Source organism: Bubalus kerabau, chromosome 13 (assembly GCF_029407905.1).
Source record: "Bubalus kerabau isolate K-KA32 ecotype Philippines breed swamp buffalo chromosome 13, PCC_UOA_SB_1v2, whole genome shotgun sequence".
Lineage (NCBI taxonomy): Eukaryota > Metazoa > Chordata > Mammalia > Artiodactyla > Bovidae > Bubalus > Bubalus kerabau.
This window is the reverse complement of record NC_073636.1, coordinates 26,245,511-26,268,657: the sequence shown is the minus strand read 5'-3', so window position 1 is coordinate 26,268,657 and position 23,147 is coordinate 26,245,511. Positions and strand designations below refer to the sequence as shown.

The window sequence follows — 23,147 nt, the reverse complement described above, 5'->3', positions numbered from 1 at the left end:
TTGTGGAAATTTATAAATTCACTCCTTTCCTCTAAGTAGAATATTATACACATATAGCTGATAAATGGAAATTAGTTGAACACAAGTAAAGTAAGGTAGACCTTTAGTGAGGAGCTCCCTGTCAGATCTCTGCTTTTCTGACTTATCAATGCTCAGTAGCAGTATACCATACCATTGGCACCCCTACCACCATTTAGTCTTCTTTATCAGCTTGGCTAGGCCATGGAGTCCAGATATTTGGTCAAATATTGTTCTGGAGGTTCCTGTGAGGATGTTTTTTGAATAAGATTAGTATTTAATCTAACCTAATCTGATGGGCCTTGAGCAAAACAGATTGCTCTCCACAATGTGGGTGGGCCTCATCTAATCAGTTAAAGATCTCGGTAGAACCATGACAGACACCCCCACCACCACCCCATGTCTCCCTCCCTCAGCAAGAAGGAATTCTGCCAGGATACTGCCTTTAGACTAGAACTGCAACTCTTCCCTGAGTCTCCAGCCTGCCAACCTACTCCATCAGATTTTGGCCTCATAAAGCCCTTTACAATCATGTGAACCAGTACCTTAAAATCTCTTCCTCTGTTTCTCTCCTCCCCTCTGCACCTCCCCTAATCCCCATCCCCAACACTCCTTTTTATTTTCTGAAATAGTCTGACTAATACAAGGTCTAATATCTGGGAGAAGTCGGTTCCCCCACCTGGATGAGCCTAGCATGAATGTCGCTGGCTTCACTGCACTCCTGGTCCTAAGTGAAGCCTGCCATGTAAGTTTCTCTATTCTTTCTGAAACTCACAATCTTAAACTTCTGGTTCTCTGAGCAGGGTTGTCTCATCTTGAGTGTCCCTTGATACTCCAGTCTCTTTAGGATCCTTTTCGTTCTTTGAGTTTTTATTTGACAGATTGAAACTCTCTATAAACTCAACCCTCGTCTTTAATGTCAAAAGCATCACACATTTCAATTTTTTTCTTTAATAGAACCACATTCCCCAAGGTCAGGCTTACTCAGCTCTGCTACTGAACAAGACTGATATTCTAAGGTTACAGTTTCTTCCCTTTGGCTAGCTCCAAGAAATCCTTTCCTGCCCTAAGGTTGACTCACAACCTGATCATTCTGCAGCTTAGAATCACCCCAGGGCTTATAAAAAGCATAGCCCTCTAGGCCCCATTCCCAGAGTTTTTGACTCAGCAGGTCTGGGGTGGGACCTGGGAGTGTGCATTTCTAACAGATTCTCAGATAAGGTTGTGGATCCAGGGATCACACTTTGAGAACCACTGCTCTGGCTCTGCTCCCTTGATGGCTACCTCCTCTTCCTGTTCTTCTACTGACTCCCTTTAGTCCCTACATATCTTACAGATTTTATCTCTGCTGGTCCAGGATAAAACTCAGAGGGCACGTGGCGGGGTAGGGAATGGGAGTGCTTACTCAAGCTTCCACAGTGGGGACTGGCCAAAAATAGTAGGGATAAAGTTCAACGTCACAGCCATTTTTTTGAATGGCTGGGGTGTTATAAAGCACTGGTGGGGAGGAGCTAAAGAGGGAAATAAGTTTCTGTTCTCAAGAAACTTAATATCTAATAAAGGGAAAATCCGACATAGTACTAACAATACTATAAGGGAAAATTGTGTGTGTGTGTGTGTGCGCACTTAGTTGCTCAGTCGTGTCCGACTCTTTGGCGACCCCATGGACTGGAACCCACCAGGCTCCTCAGTCCATGGAATTTGCCAGGCAAGCATACTGGAGAGGGTAGCCATTCCCTTCTCTAGGAGATCTTCCTGACCCAGGGATCAAACCTGGGTCTCCTGTATTGCAGGCAGATTCTTTACTGTCTGAGCTACCAGGGAGGCCCATATTATATAATAATAATTGTTGAAGGGCTCTGGGACTACCCAACACTGTTGGTGTCCTAAGCATGTTCACTTAGGCCAACCCCAGAGGTCACAGCCAGGACTTGTTCTCAGGGTCATGAAAGTGCAGGATCAGCAAGTCCACCATCCTTGCTAAGGAGTGAGCATCTCCTTAAATTTTGCACCCTAGGGTTCTCATGGGGTGTCCTCCTCCTAGCCTTGACCCTACCAGACATCACAAGTGTTCCAGTGTTCTTGATGGATTCAGCCTTTCTCTCCATACAGGTGTTCTCTAACCAGAAGAGTCAGCCAGGCAGGTCTGAACCACACACACAGCTGGAGATGGAGCCAAGGCTCATGAAATTACAATGCAGAGCGTTTAGAGCAAGAAGAGCGGAGGGCCTCAGGCTGATATTTGAGGAATGCCAGCATTCAATGGATGAGATTCAGAAAGGTAAGCAGAATGAAAATCAGTACAGTTTGAGATCTGCTTTGATGCCTAAATAGAGTGTGTTAGACACGGGACTTGCCTTTGGGAAGTTTCCAGGCTAAGAGTGAAAACAAGATCCATGCTTGAAGACAGAAATATTCTGGCACCCAGCACCAAATCAGTGTTCAGGAAAGAGTGTAATGAAGAAGGATAAGCTAAGGTTTGCCTTAACCTGAGCAATATGACCCTCAGTTTTTCCACTTATAAATGGTGACAGTGATATTAGTTGCATAGCGTTTTATGAAAATTGTGTAAAATAGTCTAAACTCCTAAGCACAGTTGCTGGCTCATGGTAACCACTCAGTAAAGTGTTGTTATTGTAATGTCTGTTGGGATTTTGTTGCTGATAATGAATGAAGTTTAGAAGAGAGAAAGGGAGTTGTGGGTTGTGTTAGAGATGATGGATGATAGACATTGAGCAGCTGGAAGGGTCAAAATATAGAGCAGGATTCACCTTCATCCTGGGGCAGGACACAGGTACAAGGAGCAAGGTCGGGGATTGTTTAAGTGTGGAAGTGAGTCAGAAGATCAGTTTGTTCAGAGTGTATACAGCTTCAGGGGGAGGCATTAAGAGTGGACAGTAAAAAAAAAAAAGACATGTTTTTCATAACCAGGTATGATGAAAGAAAAGATACTAACTAGACTTATTGTGACAATCGTTTCATAATGTATACACATATTAAGTCATTATGTTGTATACTTGAAACCAATATAATGTTATATGTCAATTATATCTAATTTTTTTTTTAAAGAGTAAATAGTGGCCACATTGTGAATCTTGGGATAGAAAGTTTGGGTTTTGCTCAGTGTTATCCAGAATTTCTGAAGATTTGTGACAAAAAAATAACATAAATGGAAACAATCTTTTAGTTTGTTGAGATCAGTAGTAGGAAAAATGATGCTGGGTAGCCTGTACCTCAGATATGAGATGATGCAAGGTTAATAGTGGAAATTGAAAGGAAGGAGAACATTTAGGAAATATTCAAAAGGGAAGAATCAATTCAAAAAAGAGGAAAAGGATGTTAGGTTAAGATATAAAGTCGTGGATGAAAGTAAGCATCTCTTTTCTTCATATTTGGATCTCAAGGTCAAGTTTCTTAGAGAATGTCTCTATTAGTCTGCTTGGGCTTCCATAATGGAAAACCAGGTAATTCATGGCAGCCCAGTGGTTAAGACTCTCTGCTCCCACTGCAGGGGGCATGGGTTCAATCCCTGGTCAGGGAAGTCAGCTCCTGCAAGCCAAACTGCATGGACAAACGAACAGAAAGAAAACCAGATTGGTTGGCTTAAGCAACAGACACTTATTTTCTCACAGTTCTGCAATCCAAAAATTCATAATCCAGGTGGCAACCCAGGTGGTTTATGGTGAGGGCTTTGTCCCTGGCTGATGGGCAGCTGCCTTCTCACTGAGTCCTCGCACGGTCCTTCAGTTGTGCGTGTGCTAAGAGAGAGATATTTTCCTCTTCTTATAAGGTCACCAGGCCTATTGGATTAGGGTCACACACTATGATCTCATTTAACCGTCATTATCTTCCTACGGGTTCTGTCTTCAAATACAGTCCCATGGGGGCAGGGGATTTAGAGCTTCATCAGGTGAACCGGAGGTACAAGGTGGGGAGGGGACGCACTTCAGTCCATAACAATGGTGTTATGTGCTGCTGTGAGACAAAGGAACTATGACGTTTGAGCTAGTGGACAGGAAAATAATTTTGGCTTTAGGCATGATGATTGGTAAATCTATAGTGCCATCCAGCAGTGATAAAAATGTTCTCTATCAGCATTGTCCATTATGGTAGCCACTAGTCACATGTGACAACTGAGCATTTAAAGCAGCTAGTGAGATCAGGGAATTGGATTTTATGTATATATTCTAAGTTTAACTATATTGGACAGTACGAGTTATAGGAATGCTATGCAGAAGCAGAGTAAAGAGGTTTTATCAGCAATTAGATAGTTAAGGCTTCTCCTACCCTTAAAGTCTTCTACTATAAGTATTCACTTCAAACTGCCTCTTGTCAGCCATGGAAAATCTGAAGCTCTGAAAATATATAAGACTGTTTTAGGTTAATGCAGCTAGTTAGTTACAGATCCTCAATCAGGGCTTAAATATTTATATGGCAACAGTCACGCAATTAGAGAGGTTAGCAGACGGCTGCAGATACACAACTGTTTGTCAAAGACTGAGATCAATGCTTTGGTGTCATCCCGTGGATGTGACATGAAAGCAGATATAAGCTAGAAAGTAAAGAGTATGGGACTCCATGCCAAGCCTTGATAATACTCATACCTAAATAGAAGGAAAAGAAAAATGATAAAAGGGAATAGATTTTTATCTGCCAAATGTATACCATCAATAGCCCCAGATCACCACCAGCTAACGTACTCCAAGTTTATCTCATAGAGGTGATCACAGTTTTAGAGAGAGAGCTCTTGCACCCGCATCTCCGCTACACATTAGCTGGCTGTCCACAGCAAGCCTCTCAACCTCTGGTGTGCCTTCTTTCCCTCCTTTGCATGGGAGTAATGGGGGCTTCCCTGGTGGCTCAGCGGTAAAGAATCTATCTGCAATACAGTAGCGGCAGGAGATGCGGGTTTGATCCCTGGGTCCAAAAGATCCCCTGGAGGAGGGCATGGCAACCCATTCCAGTATTCCTTCCTGGAGAATCCCATGGACAGAGGAGCCTGGCAGGATACAGTCAGCAGGATCACAAAGAGTCAGACTTGACTGAAGCGACTTAGCACACACGCACGTAGGGCAATAATGCTAAGACTTTCTTCTGAAGGCTATTGAGAAGATTAAGCAAGATAGCATGTAACGTACATGCAAAGCCCTGGTGCATAGTACATTTTCTTTTGCTGTTGATGGGTGTTTTTTTTGTTGTTTTTTTTTGCTTTATCTATTTTTTAATTATCTTTTTTATACTAATTTGTTGAAGTCATTTATGTAATTTGGGGTGCAACTTTTGTTGGTTATATGTGTTGCAAATACCTTTGCCCACTCCATCCATAGCTTGCTTTTTCACTCTCTCTTTTTTTATTTTGGTCTTTGGGTATGTGGCACGGATGTGGGATCTTAGTTCCCTGACCAGGGATCAAACCCTCACTATAGGCAGTGAAAGCAGAGTCCTACCCACTGGACCTCCAGGGAGTTCCCCACGTTCTTTATACATTAGATTAAAAAAAAATGAACCTTGTTTTGTCCCCAACCTTTTTCCTCTTCCCGCATCCCTGATCTGGGCTAATATAGCCTGGCCCTTCATCTAGTCGATCTTTCTGGAAACCTGAGTCATCTTTTGACTCCTTCTTCTTTGCCATTCCACACATCCAGTAACTCACCAAGTGCTACTGATTCTTGGCTCCAGAGGCTCTCAAAAGCCTCCTCTCTGTGTGCCCGCCTCTCCTGCTCTCACTCACATCCGCACGCCCTGTCAAAAGCATCTCTTCTCTGATGTGTGTACTGTACCCATCCATTCTCTACACCAGGGTGGGACTTGTAAACCCTCTGTCATTTTGCTCCCTTCCCCTAATAGTTCCTTTTTGCAGACAGGGTTGAGATTCCTCAGCTCAGCATTCAAGGCCCTTCACAGCTTGCCCCTAACCTACCTCTGTTTTCATATTTCACCTTTTACTTTGAACCAAGAATACATTAAATAAGAATCAGTGCATTTTAAAAATTCAAATGAATATTTGTCTTGTGACTCTGTGTGGACCTGGGAGGAGGAAGCAGGTTTGGGTTTATTGTGCTGTTTTGTTTTGTTTTTTAATTTGACTTCTGGGGAAAATGCAAAAATCCCTATTAAAACTTGCAAAGAGATTCCTCACCAGTACTTCCTGTAATTAGAGGGATTGTGTGTCCTCATTTGCCCAGGATAATCTTGTTCACAAGTATTGATTCTGTATAATCTCTAGGAGCAACCTCCCCCCATTTCACCCACAAAAGCGTTCTTTGTTTAGTCCCTAAGTCATGCTCAACTCTTTGCAACCCCATGGACTGTAGCCCGCCAGGGTCCTCTGTCCATGGGATTTCCCAGGAAAGAATACTGGTGTGGATTGCCATTTCCTCCTCCAGGGATCTTCCTGACCCGGGGAGCAAACCCACATCTCTTGTGTCTCCTGAATTGGCAGGGGGATTCTTTACCACTGAGCCACCCGGGAAGCCCCCAGTGTGTCCTATTGTGGACAATAGGTTATGTGACCACCTAGAGCCTACCTTGCCAAAAGAAGTCAGTCTGAAGAAATGAAGGTCAACCATGAAATGATTGTCCCCCCACATGCATCTTCTTTGGCCTTTGGCATCTCTCTTCACTTCTGTCAGCACCTCCTGTTTCCCTCTGGAACCACCTCGGGGCTGCTCAGCCCTTTGCTGAAGCATCTCTTCCCAGGTACTGCTTCATACCTCCCAAACCTCTTTATTAAAGATCACCGTATGGCCCCATTCTCTGAACCTACTCGATGAGAAAACTAATAACTAAAAGGTGGCTAAATGTGCCTCTTTCCCAGAGAGCATTTATGAATTTTGAAAGGACCTTAAGAACCCTGACCAAGGAATGACTAATGGAAGAATTTTAGGACTGTGCAGGTGTCAGCGGTGTCATTAAAGCCATGCATCAGAGGCCACGATGGCATGAGGGGCCGCAGGGACCAGGGATGACGTGAGCCATTGCTCACACGCCTGACCGACAGAATGAGGAGAAAGAGATGGGCAGGGGATGGATGTGGGGGGAGGGGTACCTGGGGAGCAATAGTAATGAACGATCCCGGAAACGAAAAGTACGTGACAATTAAAGAAGGAAACGACTCAGGGAAATCACTGCTGGGGACTCCCTGAGCATGTATTTGGAAATTGAACATGAGAAAAAAGATTGTCAGAAGTAGAGGATACACAAGCTATTACAAAGAACCAGCAGGGTTCCAGCCAAATCAAATCAGGCAGCCACGCAGGATGCATAGGATGATCCTGTTTTCTGGCGCGTCTCCCTCCCCAACCCCCAACCCCACCCCACCTCCCTGCAAGCTTTGCTTTGCTTAACACTGAAAGAAGAGAAGCGAAAAGCAAAGGAGAAAAGGAAAGATATAAACATCTGAATGCAGAGTTCCAAAGAATAGCAAGAAGAGATAAGAAAGCCTTCTTCGGCGAGCAGTGCAAAGAAATAGAGGAAAACAACAGAATGGGACAGACTAGGGATCTCTTCAAGAAAATCAGAGATACCAAAGGAACACTTCATGCAAAGATGGGCTCGATAAAGGACAGAAATGGTATGGACCTAACAGAAGCAGAAGAAATTAAGAAGAGATGGCAAGAATACACAGAAGAACTGTACAAAAAAGATCTTCACGACCCAGATAATTACGATGGTGTGATCACTGACCTAGAGCCAGACATCCTGGAATGTGAAGTCAAGTGGGCCTTAGAAAGCATCACACGAACAAAGCTAGTGGAGGTGATAGAATTCCAGTTGAGCTATTCCAAATCCTGAAAGATGATGCTGTGAAAGTGCTGCACTCAATATGCCAGCAAATTTGGAAAACTCAGCAGTGGCCACAGGACTGGAAAAGGTCCGTTTTCATTCCAATCCCAAAGAAAGGCAATGCCAAAGAATGCTCAAACTACTGCACAATTGCACTCATCTCACATGCTACTAAAGTAATGCTCAAAATTCTCCAAGCCAGGCTTCAGCAATATGTGAACCGTGAACTTCCTGATGTTCAAGCTGGTTGTAGAAAAGGCAGAGGAAGCAGAGATCAAATTGCCAACATCTGCTGAATCATGGAAAAAGCAAGAGAGTTCCAGAAAAGCATCTATTTCTGCTTTATTAACTATGCCAAAGCCTTTGACTGTGTGGATCACAATAAACTGTGAAAAATTCTGAAAAAGATGGGAATACCAGACCACCTGATCTGCCTCTTGAGAAATTTGTATGCAGGTCAGGAAGCAACAGTTAAAACTGGACATGGAACAACAGACTGGTTCCAAATAGGAAAAGGGGTTCATCAAGGCTGTTTATTGTCACCCTGCTTATTTAACTTATATGCAGAGTACATCATGAGAAACACTGGACTGGAAGAAACACAAGCTGGAATCAAGATTGCCGGGAGAAATCTCAATAACCTCAGATATGCAGATGACACCACCCTTATGGCAGAAAGTGAAGAGGAACTCAAAAGCCTCTTGATAAAAGTGAAAGTGGAGAGTGAAAAACTTGGCTTAAAGCTCAACATTCAGAAAACGAAGATCATGGCATCCGGTCCCACCACTTCATGGGAAATAGATAGGGAAACAGTGGAAACAGTGCCAGACTTTATTTTTCTGGGCTCCAAAATCACTACATATGGTGACTGCATCCATGAAATTAAAAGACGCTTACTCCTTGGAAGGAAAGTTATGACCAACCTAGATAGCATATTCAAAAGCAGAGACATTACTTTGCCAACAAAGGTTTATCTAGTCAAGGCTATGGTTTTTCCTGTGGTCATGTATGGATGTGAGAGTTGGACTGTGAAGAAGGCTGAGCGCCGAAGAGTTTATGCTTATGAACTGTGGTGTTGGAGAAGACTCTTGCGAGTCCCTTGGACTGCAAGGAGATCCAACCAGTCCATTCTGAAGGAGATCAGCCCTGGGATTTCTTTGGAAGGAATGATGCTAAAGCTGAAACTCCAGTACTTTGGCCACCTCATGTGAAGAGTTGACTCATTGGAAAAGACTCTGATGCTTTTCAGAGGGATTGGGGGCAGGAGGAGAAGGGGACGACAGAGGATGAGATGGCTGGATGGCATCACTGACTCAATGGACGTGAGTCTGGGTGAACTCCGGGAGTTGGTGATGGACAGGGAGGCCTGGCGTGCTGCGATTCATGGCGTCGCAAAGAGTCAGACACAACTAAGCGACTGATCTGATCTGATCTGATCTGAGGGTTGTTCCAGCATGAGCTTCCTGAACAATGCGGTTCAGGAAAAACAGATGAGAAGAAACTTTCTCAAGTGGAAAACTACTTACCCACTTTAGGTAAGAGTGTATTTAAAAGGTGTCAGAAAGGGAAATGGGAAGAGAGAATAGATCCTGTGTGAGGAACACTGTACAAAGTTAAGGCAAGAGAAAGGCATTTTGGAGTCTAGGCTGAGAAGGACAACCCTAAATGGGGCAATGAGACTGTGTCTAGGAAGGAATTACATAGAATGGGAGCCCTTCCATCAAAAGGGCAGGAGAAATAGACACTGGAGGCAAACAGGGTTGTATTTTCAGCAGTTTGTTTCTTTTTTTCTTTGCTCACTGCTTTCCTTCCTCCTTCCCCATGTCCTTCCCCATCTCCTCCCCCACCTGCTTCACTTCCCTTACTGTCTTCAGCTTAGATGTGGACTTTTGACTGGGGTCCCTGACTCTGCCAACCCACATGGGACTCACCATACTCGAGGCAGTGACCTTTAGCAAGGCCAAACTGCCTCAGGACAGGGGAGAGAGATGATGGAGGAAATTGTTACAAGCAGAAGCTCAGTACCAAATATGGCCATATTCCTCTTTTAATAGAAAAGTTTTGATTATTATATCTTTTCAGGGTCATATAAAAATTGGTCAAAACCTGATTCCTCATCTGTATAGAAAACCCTGGGAGGTTGGGCTTTGTCAGCCTGGAAAGACTATTCTCAAAATATTGAAATGCTAATTCACATATGACTGATAATTCTGTGGAATAAAAACTCAATCTCATTTGTAATCAAGAGAGGAAAAAACCAACAAAAATACATGCCTTTTAAAAAAAATTTGTATTAGTGAAAACTTAAAATCGAAAAGAGAAAAATACCAAGATTTGTGATGATGGAGTAAAATAGATAATCATATACTATTTATGGAATTATAAATTGGTATAACCATTTTTGGGAGACTGGACAATGTGTATCCAAAGGCCACAAAAGTTTACATAAAGAAAGAAATCACAAATATACCAAAGTAATTTTATACAAAGGTTATTTATTCAGTGTTTTTTAATAGTGAAAAAATAGAAAAAATATGCAACATTAAAAATTTATTTTTTATCTAGGATTTTATTCATTTATTATAGAAGTATATTTGGCATATAACATTGTATAAATTTAAAGTGTAAACATGTTCATTTGATCCATTTCTACATTGGAATATGACTGCCACTGTAGCAATAATTAAGACAAAACCACTGTGAGATGTCCCCTCTCACCTGTTAGAATAACTAGCATCAAGAAGACAGAAGATAACAAGTGTTGACAAGCATGTGGAGAAGAGGGGGCCCTTGTTTTGTGTTGGTGGATATGTCAATTGCCTTCAGCCACTGTGGAAAACACTATGGAGGTACCTCAAAGAATTAAAAATAGATTTGTCATATGATCTAGCAATTCCACTGTTGGTTATATACCTAAAGGGTATTTTAAATAAATTATGGGGCCAATAAATTACACTTCCCTGGCAGCTCAGACGGTAAAGCGTCTGCCTGCAATGCGGGAGACCCGGGTTCAATCCCTGGGTTGGGAAGATCCCCTGGAGAAGGAAATGGCAACCCACTCCAGTACTCTTGCCTGGAAAATTCCACAGACTGAGGAGCCTGGTAGGCTACAGTCCATGGGGTCATAAAGAGTGGGACACGACTGAGTGACTTCACTTGCTATGGGGCCAATTAAAAATCATAAGAAATATATACGTGAAGAATGTTCACATTCTAACTTAAATTTATAAAGCACTTTATAGAACAGTATTACATGTGATTCCAACTCTTGTCATATTATATATGCATATTAAAAAGTTGTTGTTTAGTCACTAAGTCATGTCTGATTCTTTTGTGACCCCATGGATTATAGCCCACCAGGTTCCTCTGTCCATGGGATTCTCCAGGCGAGAATATTGGAGTGGGTAGCCATTACCTTCTCCAGGGGATCTTTCTGACACAAAGCTCGAACTCACATCTCCTACACTGGCAGGTGAATCCTTTATCACTGAGCCACCTGAGAAGCCCATATTCAAAAGTAAGATGGTTTATATATATGTAGATTTACAGTTAATGTTATTTTAAAGAGTGAACTCACTCACTTTGGCCGGGGTTACTGTACAGGTCCTGATGTGACAATATGTCTCTTGGCCCAGAACTCCCGGCCCTCGTGCTGCTTTCTCCGACTAGCTACCTAAAATGCTTTCCCCACCCGCTCTGTCTTCCTCTCCCTCTAATCATTCTTCAGAAGACAGTTAAAAGATGACTTCTTTTCTAGAAGCCTTGCCTGATACCTGGCCCTGGTCTGGTTCCTCTGTTGTGTGCAGTCTTCGTATCTTCTTCTTTCAGAGATACTCCCAATTTGTAACAATTCACATATCTGTTAGTATAACCATCTTGTCACCATCATTCCCACTTGAAGGTAAGCTGTACCAGCACCAAGACAACATTTCTTTTTATTCACTATCGTATTCCTGTACCTAGCCAGTGCCTGGCCCATATTTTGTGTTCAATAAATACCCACTGAATAAATGGATGACTACCTGAATATTCATATTTCAATGAATGAATGAATAAGCATCAAGGTTCATCTTAACTTGATCTCCTAGAAATCTTCCAGATTAAATAATGCTCAAAATTGGTAAGAAACTCAGAGGAATCCTCTAAGTTTGTTGTGATCTCAAGTCAAATAGCCTTCATCACTCAAGAGCATATGTACCAGATTCCCAACATACATTTATTCATCTATTATACAGTATAGACGTTAAGATCACAGGTTCTAGGGTCAATGGCCTAGTCAAATGCTTGCTGTATGAACCCCAGAAAGTTATTGAGCAGTTCTGTGCCTTAGCTAATTCATCATATAACAGGAATTTTAATAGTACATATCTCAAGAACTTGTTGGGAGAAATAAATTTAATAGAAATAACTCATAGAAACTGGCACATGACCACAGTGTATGGGATCAATAAATGTTAAGTATTGTTAGCATTACTATTAATTTTTGTATCCAAAAACCCTTGCACTATGAGCTATGGAGGATGCAATGATAAATTAGGCAAGAATTGCCCTATGAGAGCTAGCAGTTAAGCGGACAAGATGAAGAATGTAATCGTGGAATGCACAGATGAAAGAGGAGAGCTCAGAGAATTCAGAGGAGGGAGCAAGATGCATCCAAGGTAGATTCTTTTCTGGGCATCAGATCAAAGACAAACTCTGATGTTGTTTAAACAGCAAGATATATCTTGTTTACATTTTAATGAATTCAGATAGATACTTTTAACCAAATTAGACAAACTCTGCCCCAACCTGGTTAGCCGCTCTAGCTTATTGGGGATGTAGTCCCAGCAAGGGGCAGCCACAGCTTTGTGCATGTTTTGAAAGGATTCACACAAAGACATCTCCGTGCCCAATCTCCTGAAGACAAGCTGGCTAGTGCATGTCAACATCAGACTCAGAACGCTCCCAGCTGGCCAGTCATGGTGCACTTTTTTACAGACAATTCTCTTCTTGTTTTTGAAAAAAAGTTTGAAGAATCCCATGGACAGAGCAGCCTGGCAGGCTACAATGTTCGCAAAGAGTTGAACATGACTGAAGCGACTTAGCACGCACGTACACTTGGGTAAGGAACCTTCCCTGAAACCTTGTTATTCTGCTATTCAGCCTGGTGAAGATGAGAAACCACTCTTCTTCTTGCTTAGCTATGGCAGTTCTCTGCCAAGATAAGATTATACCAGAGAAGAGGATTATTACTTAATAAAACAGCTTGCCCAACTACTATTAATCACGACAGTTATTTTATGAACTTCTTAGAGAAGTATCACCTCCTACAGCCCACTAGACATTTCCTGTATACATTTTCCCTTTCTGCATAACAATCAACAATCAATAAAGGGCATTTCGTGGAATATTGCTTGCAGGCAGATAGCCCCACCAAAACTCCCCACTATCCCCATCACCATCACCGCTACTTCTCACACATCCTTCCTTCCTTCAAGAAAGGCTTATTTATCAACCCCCCCACAAAGAATCCACCTGCAGCGCGGGAGATCTGGGTTTGATCCCTGGATTGGGACGATCCCCTGGAGAAGGGAAAAGCTGCCCACTCCAGTATTCTGGCCTGGAGAATTCCACGGCCTGTATGAGGGCTTCCTTGATAGCTCAGTTGGTAAAGGATCCATCTGCAATTCTGGAGACCCAAGTTCAATTCCTGGATAGGGAAGATCCCCTGGAGAAGGGATTCCACTCCAGTATTCTGGCCTACAGAATTCCATGGACTATATAGTCCATGGGGTCACAAAGAGTCAGACACAACTGAATGACTTTCACTTTCACTTTCCATAAATGTATTACACTTGGTCTTTGGAGTGAAATGACAGAGTAACACAGCTGGTGGACAGAAAGCAAGGTCAGTCAAATCCAAACACAAACCAATTTGGACTTTAAAGAGACCTAATTCATGACATCTCGAAATAGTTCAAAACCGTTAAGTGACCACACAAGTTTTGTGGTTACAAAGTCAAAGTGGATTTATTCAACAAATATTTGACCACCTCCTCTGGGTCATACCCTGTGCTAGTTGCTGCTGATTTAACAGGGAGGAGTCTGGCCAAGGGAGTTTACTTTATATCCCCACACTTGATGGTATTGTGGGGAATGTCCTTTACCCCCAAACTTCCAGAAGATGTACCGATGGCAGTGACAGGAGCTGAATTTGCTCGTGTTCAGCTCTCATTTTCTAAGCACCTACATGGTGCAAAATATTTTTTCAGTATGGCAGGATTACATTCAGGTCATATAATACATTGGCCCTGTCCTCACAGATACTACAGACTACTTAGGAAAGACCAATATTTGGACAGGTCAAAATACATGACCCACAGCTTGAGGCCTTGAGCACCAGGTTGAACTGAACCAAAACTATTGGGATAAAATCCACTGATGGATGCTCATTGAGCTACTCCTTCAACTTCCTCTTGGCAAGAGTTTTATTTCTCATCTGAAACTGCTCTTCCCTGAGAAGGTCCAGATTAAGACTGCATAGAAGAGGAGCCCATGTAGAAAAAGCAGCCTCCACAGGAAGCATGACAAGTGGCATGTGTTTGGTTGCAAGAAACAAAAAACCCAACTCAAACTGTACAGGAAATGAAGAAATAAACTGCATGTGCTGTTGAAAACTTCAAAGATAGAGTGAAATTCAGAGGCTGTTTGATTAAGACTCCAGCACAGCCTTGGTAGTGGTCTCCACTCTATCTTCCTCTGCATCTTATCTTCAGTCTTAGGCTAGACTCCTTTAAGACAGGATGGTTCAATGGATACATCAGTCCCAGGCCTCCAGTTTCCACATGACGTCACTTTGGAGGAAAAGGGAGCTTTTATTTCTCCAGCCACCAAAGTCTTCCTCTTTACTGGGTCCATCTTAGTTCTTATACCCCTTGGAACTAATCACTAAGAATAGAGCAGTGTCAGGGGCTGACTGGCATAGGTTTAGAAATAAAGTAATCTCTAGGCAACCATGGCAACAGGGATGAGAATATGTTGACTGGTTCAGGTTAGTCAGGATCCCCCTGCTTTGGTTGAGGGTTGAGGTGGCCAAGAGTCAGTCCTACCTACCCGCTAACGATGTGTTAGGAAGCAGGAAGGGGGACATTTTGCCAGAAAGGAAAGCGTCAGCTTACACAACAGGTAGACCCTCCAAAACTGGAAAAATTCAGACTCATTCACTAAAAGAAGGCAGTAATATGGTAAGTGATATCTGGGGAAATGGATCAGTCCCTATAAAGCATTTAGTAAGAATGAGCCACTAAACAAGAAGAGTGTAATCACGGGGCTGCTCTGTACACAGTAACTCTGCAGACTGCCTGAGCTCAGGATGACTTTACTGCTGTTACTCTGGCAGCAAGCCCTCCTTGTCAAGATGGTTATTATGGGACCAGCTGAGCTATAGAAGCCTGGAGGGTACTTTAGTGCCTCCTTCATCTCAGCGACGTTTATTACCTACATCATAACATAGCCCCCTCAACATCAAAAGGGGAAAAAAAACAACTGGAGGAAGATCAGTGGCAGTGGAACAAATATACCTCCTTCTGGCCCCTTCTCAACACAAATCTAAACACCTTACCAGGCATGGGAGCAGGGCCCTTCATGGTTCAGAATCTCATGTGGCTCTCTTCTCTGAAGGGAGCAAGTCACTTTCAGCTTCCACCTGCATGGGGGAGACACCACAGTGGCCACACAACATGGATAAAAGCCCTGGTTTGGGAGTCTTCGAAGCTGGGGTCAGGGCCTGGCCACAGTGTGATGTCTCTTGTGGGACCTCAGTCCTTTTATCTTTCTGTGTCTCAGCTCCTCCTGTAAAATTGACTAACGTTGCCCTATCACGTTTTAAGAGCCTAGGTTTTTATTATAAACTTCCCTGGTAGAAGAGTCTCCATTCTAGTTCAAGATTGAAAAAGGTGTTCTACTGTGGTTCTAGTGCCCCGATATACAGACATCTGAGTAGGGATTTTGTGGGGACCTCTTGCAAGATCAACGCTCCTGAGGGGAGACAAGAAGTAGGATTGGGAATGGACAGATTGAACTGGGACGCAGTCTTTTTTTAGTAATTTTTTTTTTTTTGGCTGCATTGCAGGGCATATGGGATCTTAGTTCCTCAACCAGGAATTGAACCCAGGCCTTTACCAGTTAAAGCGCTGAGTCCTTATCACTGGACCACCAGGGAAGGCCCTGCTTCACAGAGTTGATACAGGCCTCACTATCATCAAGCAGGGAACAATGGAGCTGGATGGACCTCCAGGGCCTATGCTGAGGTGGGAAGGGTCTGGGTTTTAGCAACAAGGCACCAGATGCAGCTTCCCTCAGAAAGAGGGCCTGACCTAGGTAAGGCAGTGCTCTCAAGCTGTTGGCAGTTGCCTGATAAGGACGCAGCACTCAACTTCCAAACAGCCAACACCCCTGGAAACCAGGGACAGAATGCCTCCGTCCTGAACCGGGATTCAGGGGTCTGAGTGGCAGCAGCGATACCCACTGCATGTCCTGTACCCACATCCTCTAAGGATGGGGACCAGGGCAGCGAGTCTTTCCCTGCCAGGGAAAGGGAACACCTTTCCCTTCCCAGTCTCTGGCCCTATAGGATGGCCGGAGACACCCTACTTTCCCTCTCGTGATTTCCTGAAGGGAAAACTAATGCTAGAGTCCACCTTGCCTAGCTTTCATGGAGGGTATTACTGAGCATAACTCAATTATGCAAACAGCCCTCAGAGGCAATCAGGCTCCTTAAGAGTACAGAGGATATTACTCTAACCCTGTGAGCACTGCCTTTTAAAGGGCATTTTAATTTATCCCCCCAGAAAAAAAAAGAATTTGACGTGTTCAGTATTACCTTTGAGATAAGCTCTATCCTTGTATATTCTTGTGACAGTCCCCTTGTGTGATATTATTAACATTTCCTTAATTTATACCTAGGGGAACCAGAAGCCCACAGCCTTTTTCTAGAGGGACCCTATGTCTGAGGAACTCTTACTTACCTTTGGCTGACAGTAAAAGAAAAAAAGCTTTCCTTACAAACTGAAGCAATGTAGCTAATTTTAACATTCATTTTTTTCCCTTTACTCCACTGTTTTTCTCTCATTTAACTGTTTTAGAGTATACTTTTCTTCTATTTCTGTCCTTTGGTTTTGAGTGAAAGGCACATCTTAAAAATATCTAATCAATAAAGAAGATGCAATTCCATTATGCATCACTTCCTTTAATAGGTCCTATTTTAAACCTCGACTTCCTGGAACTAAGATAGCCAGTGGTTTATCAGAAATAATTAGACAATTTGAATAAAGTATATTTGCAGGTCCACAACTGCCTCTTGGGATATAAATTTATACAAAGCCATCAGAAGAATGCTGGTAAAATCACTCGACTTGAAATGACATTCTCACTTAAATAGAATTATCCTATCAAGATTGTTCAGGGGAAAGGATGTAGAGACAGAACCTCAAAATGGTCTAGAATCAGTCAGAAGTTTAAGTGAATTCAGCTTTCCAAAGGTAACTCCAGTGTGTGAGAAGACATATTCTTGGCTGAGGAAATTCTCTCTGTTATAAATCAATTGCACTTTTGTTTAAAAATAGGAAATTTATTTATTTATTTGGCTGTGTAGGGTCTTAGTTGAAGCACATGGAATCCTCATTAATCTTCGTTGTGTTATGCGAGATCTTTTGTTGCAGAGTACAGACTGTTTAGTTGTGGCACACGGGCCTAGGAACTCAGCCTGTGCGATCTTAGTTCCCCAACCAGAGGTTGAACGCACATCCCCTGCACGACAAAGTGAACTCTTTACCACTTGACCACTAGGGAAGTCCCTAATTGCTCTTTTTTTTTTTTCCACTGAAAGTCTGCATTGCTCCACGCTATTGGTCCGAGAAGAGTGTATCAAGAAGTGTTTTTAAAAATGTCCTGCCCTCAAGAAATTATAATCTCATTGGGGAGAACAGACTAGCGCATGAGATCGTTACAGCACAATGGAATCTAAAATACCCTGAGTTGAGTGGTAGTTCATGGAGCGGAGAACCCAGTCACCGCAGGCTGATGTAGCTATGAAAGCTTTCACGAAGGGGTTAGGAGTGAAGCGTTTGAAAGCCCCAGTCGAACTACAAAAACTACTTTCTGGGAGGGGCAGTGTTTTAACTGTTCATTACTTTTTAATGTCTTATCCGTAAATTATTGATTAGACCACTGAACACTGAGTTGTATTAATACTTGAGAGGACTAGCCGACAGTGAGTCAGGTGAGCTTGGAGGGAGGAAGCACCTAGAGAAGGTTTGCAAGCTGGAGGCGCCACGTGAGGAAGGTCAGAGTGCATGAGAGTCCCCGGGGGAGCAGCATGAGGGTGTTGACTGTTGAGCCACGTGGACAGAAAGCCTCAAAGAACAGAAGACAGGCAACCGAGGAGAATTTCTCCCAAAGCGGTCTGCCTGCAACATGATTCAGGGCCAAATTTGCTGCCCCTCCACTGAATAGAAAGGGCATTGAGAAGTTTTATAGCTTCTCTTGTTATTTCAAAACTCCCTGGTTCTGGCATCGTCTGCAGCCCCACCCTTCTTTGCCAGTTCTCAGTCTTTCCAAGTGCTGGAGAGCATCACAAGCAGACCTGAGTCACAGCAGCATGACTCAGTACTTCCAAGGAGAAGCCGAGAAGAATGCGGAGTCGCAATCGATAAGAGTAATTATGAACTGAGCAGGTATCCTGCCTGGCACTGCTGAACACAGTTACTAGTCAGTACTTCAGTTAATCTTCAAAAATCATACTTTGAGACTGTGGTTATCCCATTGTACAGATGAAGACAGTAACCCTCCTGGAGGTTACATAATCTGCCTGAAAGAAGGTATTAGAATGTGCTCCCTAATCCATTCATTGAATGAATAATTGATTGAGCAATCAATCAAGAATGCTCCATAATCCCAGAGGCAGAGGACACTGCCCAAAAGGCTCACTGCATTCCCATTTCACTGAGAATGACAAGGGAGTCAGCATGGCTGATGGCTGGCAGGATGATACTGGAAAGTCACGAGGACTCCCACCAGCCAGGGCTTAGAAATCCAACAAAGGGCTGCAGACCTACAAATTGCTCTCAGACTCCATCAGGAGGCTTGCACACCAGCAGCTTGCAGTACTATGCCTGCAGACACTTCCAACTTGCCCATGGACATCCAAGTGCTCCAGACACCTCAACCCCTACCATAGGTCTGGCTCCCCACAGGTCCTGATGATGAGCACACGCCTCTGTAGGTGATCAAAAAAGAATGCTCCATGAGAACAGAAATTACCAAAATTATGAAGATTTGTAAAGTGCCTGAGTATGGACAAAGTACTTATATACATAGATGACCTCTCCTGGTTCTCACCACAATTCTTCAAGTAAGACATTTTGCTTTCTCCTTCAGCAGATAAGAAAATGGACAACCAGAATGGGTATATGACTCACCTGTGACTTCTCAACTGGTCAGAATCACTTGAAACAAGATTCCTACCCAAATGTTTGGGCATCAAAGCTATTTTTGTTCCCACCAAGGGTTCCAAGACTAAGAGAAGGAAGACAGTCTGCTGAGAGAAAAGCTGCCCTCACCCAGATGAACACAGTTACAACTAACAAAATTGGTTCAGCTTTCCCTGACTATTATTTTTGTGATTTCCTCTATCCCCATTATCTTGCATACAAAACTACCTTTTTTCAAAAGATTTGTGTGTGTGTGTGTGTGTGTGTGTGTCTGTGTGTCTGTGTGTAATCCTGATGTACAGCAGAGAAAGTAACAGTACGCAAAGATTGCAGCCTACCTTGAAACTAGTCTTGGGCAGAAGAAAGGCATAATCATAGTGATCTCAAGAATCCAGAGAGGAGAAGCCAGCAGAATCCTTGGAGGGGAGCGGGCATATGAAAAAGAGAACACAGAGCAGAAAAGAGCAAGAACAGATCTGAAAGGTGGCATCAGGGCTTCACTGGTGATAGACCTGCCCAGTCCCTGCCGCTGGGGATGTAACCATGGCATCGAGGTCCCTGGGAATAGGCCTCTTCAGCCAAACTTCCTGCCCATCATCCCCCAGGATCCAACCCACAAAGCCAACCCCTCTCTTGGAAAGGCTTCGTGGAAACCATTAAGATAATGCAGTTCCTTCCTTGCTGACTTTACCACTGGGAGCACCAGGCAGATCCCTTGAGCCAGACTATCTTTGAATGGAAGATGTAGAGGAGTTGCTGCCATGGCAACACAGTTCCCCTGCCCATTTAGACCATCCCTGAGCTGGGGGAGATCCCTGGAGGAAGGGGTTCCCCACCTACTTCACCAAGGCAGGGAGATCACCAAGGACACACAGATGGAGAGGAGCCTTAGGGAATGTTCCCTCCAGCCTGAAATGGATGCTGGTTAGTTGCTGTGGCAACCGGATTCCTTGCCCACCAAACCATGAAGGAGGGAGAGCGGCAAAGCTAGAGGGCTGCAGAGGAGCCTGCTTTTGCCAGTGCAGCTCTGGGCTCCTCTCAGGTTGTGTGGGTAGCATCTGTCTTAGCTCAGAGGCATCCTTGGGAGCCCAGTTCTTTCCACAGCATCTGTAAGGATGAGCTGGGTACTGGCTCTTTTCCATGACAGGACAGTACTGATGAAGCAGAAGGGCAAAAGAAACAGCTAAAGAAAACAGGTGGATGGTCGCTCTCCATCTCAGCAGTGACTTTGTTATTGAGAAGCATCTGAATTGCAGTTTGAATTGAATTTCCTTATTTTGGTCTCAGTGCTTGAGTTTCCTTGGGTATACCCATCAACTAATTAAAACCTAATATTCAAATAGGTAGGGTTTGCTTCTTGGGAACTAGGAGTTGTTGTAGAATAGAACAGATCCTGGAAAAGACCCTAATGCTGGGAAAGGTTGAGAGCAGGAGGAGAAGGGGCAACAGAGGATGAGATGGTTGGAGAGCATCACTGACTCAATGGACATGAGTTTGAGCAAATTCCAGGAGATAGTGAAGGACAGGGAAGCCTGGTGTACTGCAAGGAGGTCACAAGGAGTCAGACACTACTTAGCAACTGAACAACAAGAACAGGTTCTAGTAGGTTCACGTATTAAAATTCAATTTACATGTGTGTGTGATTTACATGATTTAAATTCACCAAAACTATGAAAGAAATGAAAAATGAATAGAAATAACAAAACTGTTTTAGGAGCCAACATGCTATTGATAACAAGAAGTATGTGACCCAATTAAAGCATGACCTTTGTTGAAGTCAGAGAGGTGAGGGTCTGCATGCCTATTTATTATCATAACTACTAGTCAAATCCAGAGACTAAAGAGTGAAAGGTGAATAAATCACACCAGTGTATAATTGATTGGCCTTTTTTAAGATAGCTGTGTTGAGGTATAATTGACATACAATTTAAAGTGTATCATTTGATAAGTTCTGACATGTGTATACCATCTTGAAACCATCAGTGCAATCAAATCAATATGTTCAAGTCTCCTCATACCTCTTTGTAATTTCTTCTTCCTATCTTTTCCTGTCCCCCCACCCCATTCCACACCTAAGCAATCCCTGATTTAGCATTTGTCAGTATAGATTCATCTGGATTTTCTAAAGTTTTATTTAAATGGAATCAGACAGTATGTACTTTTTTCAGTCCAATTTACTTTGTTCGGTATAATGATATTGACATTCATCCATGTTGTTTTGTGTACCAAATACTTCATTCCATTTTAATGCTGAGTGTATTCTATTGTGTGGATATACTGAAATTTGTTTATCCACACATCTATTGGTAGACATTTACATTGTTCCCTAGTGGCTCAGACAGTAAAGAATCTGCCTGCAATATGGGAGACTCAGGTTCAACCTCCCTCCCCCAGGTTGGAATGATCCCACGGAGAAGGAATGGCTACCCACTCCAGTGTTCTTATCTGGAGAGTTCCATGGATAGAGAGCCTGGCAGGCTACAGTCCATGGGGTTGTAAAGAGTTGGACATAACTGAGCAACTAACACTTTCACACTTTTTTTCAGTGTCTAGTTTGGCATTCTTACTCATAGAGCTGCCAAACATTTGTGTACAAGTCTTTGTGTGAATATATATTTCCTTTCTTTGGGGGGAGGAGGTAACCCTATGGTACATGTGTGTTTAACTTTTTCAGAAATTGCTTCCCAAAATGATTATACCATCAAGAGTATATGTGAGTTCCTAACAATGAAAAATCAGAAAGAGCAATTAAGGCATCAATCTCATTCACCACTGCAACAGAAAGAATCAAATATCTAGGAATAAACTTACTTAAGGAGACAAAAGAACTGTACACAGAAGATTATAAGACACTAATGAAAGAAATCAAAGATAACATAAACAGATGTAGAGATATTCCATGTTCCTGAGTAGGAAGAATCAATATTGTGAAAATGACTATACTACTAAATGCAAGCTACAGATTTGACACCATCCCTATCAAATTACCAATGGTATTTTTCACAGAACTAGAACAAAAAATTTCACAATTCATATGGAAACACAAAAGAACCCAAAAGCCAAAGCAGTCTTGAGAAAGAAAAATGGAGCTGGAGGACTCAAGCTTCCTGACTTCAGGCTATACTACAAAGCTACAGTCATCAAGACAGTAGGGTGCTGGCACAAAAACAGAAATATAGACCAATGGAACAAGAGAGAAGGCCCAGAAATAAACCCATGCACCTATGGGTACCTTAATTTTGACAAAGGAGGCAAGAATATACAATGGGGCAAAGACAGCCTCTTCAAAAATGGTGCTGGGAAAACTGGACAGCTACATGGAAAAGAATGAAATTAGAACACTTCCTAACACCATGCTGCTGCTGCTGCTAAGTCCCTTCAGTTGTGTCCGATTCTGTGCGACCCCATAGACGGCAGCCCACCAGGCTCCCCCGTTCCTGGGATTCTCCGGGCAAGAACACTGGAGTGGGTTGCCATTCCCTTCTCCAATGCATGAAAGTGAAAAGTGAAAGTGAAGTCGATACACAAAGATAAACTCAATGGATTAAAGACCTAAATGTAAGACCAGAAACTATAAAACTCATAGAGGAAAACAGGCAGAACACTTGATGACATAAATCAAAGCAAGATCCTCTATGACCCACCTCCTAGAGTAATGGAAATAAAAACAAAGGTAAACAAGTGGGACCTGACTAAACTTAAAAGTTTTTGCACAGCAAAGGAAACTATAAGCAAGGTGAAAAGACAACCTTTAGAGTGGGAGAAAATAATAGCAAATAAAACAACAGACTTTCACTTTCATCAAGAGGTTTTTTAGTTCCTCTTCACTTTCTGCCATAAGGGTGGTGTCATTACTCAGCCATAAAAATGAATGCA

General features: G+C 42.9%; 1 protein-coding gene and 1 long non-coding RNA gene across 2 annotated transcripts in view; both read left to right on the top strand.

The window, feature by feature from the left end:
• Nucleotides 1-23,147, top strand: part of ENKUR (enkurin, TRPC channel interacting protein) — a 174,533-nt gene that overhangs the window by 47,278 nt on the left and 104,108 nt on the right. The gene's annotated exons all lie outside the window — the stretch shown is intronic.
• Nucleotides 1,239-19,483, top strand: LOC129625438 (uncharacterized). Its single transcript, XR_008701442.1, has 3 exons — nucleotides 1,239-1,402; nucleotides 2,131-2,299; nucleotides 19,219-19,483. It is a non-coding gene; the product is annotated as an uncharacterized LOC129625438 (long non-coding RNA).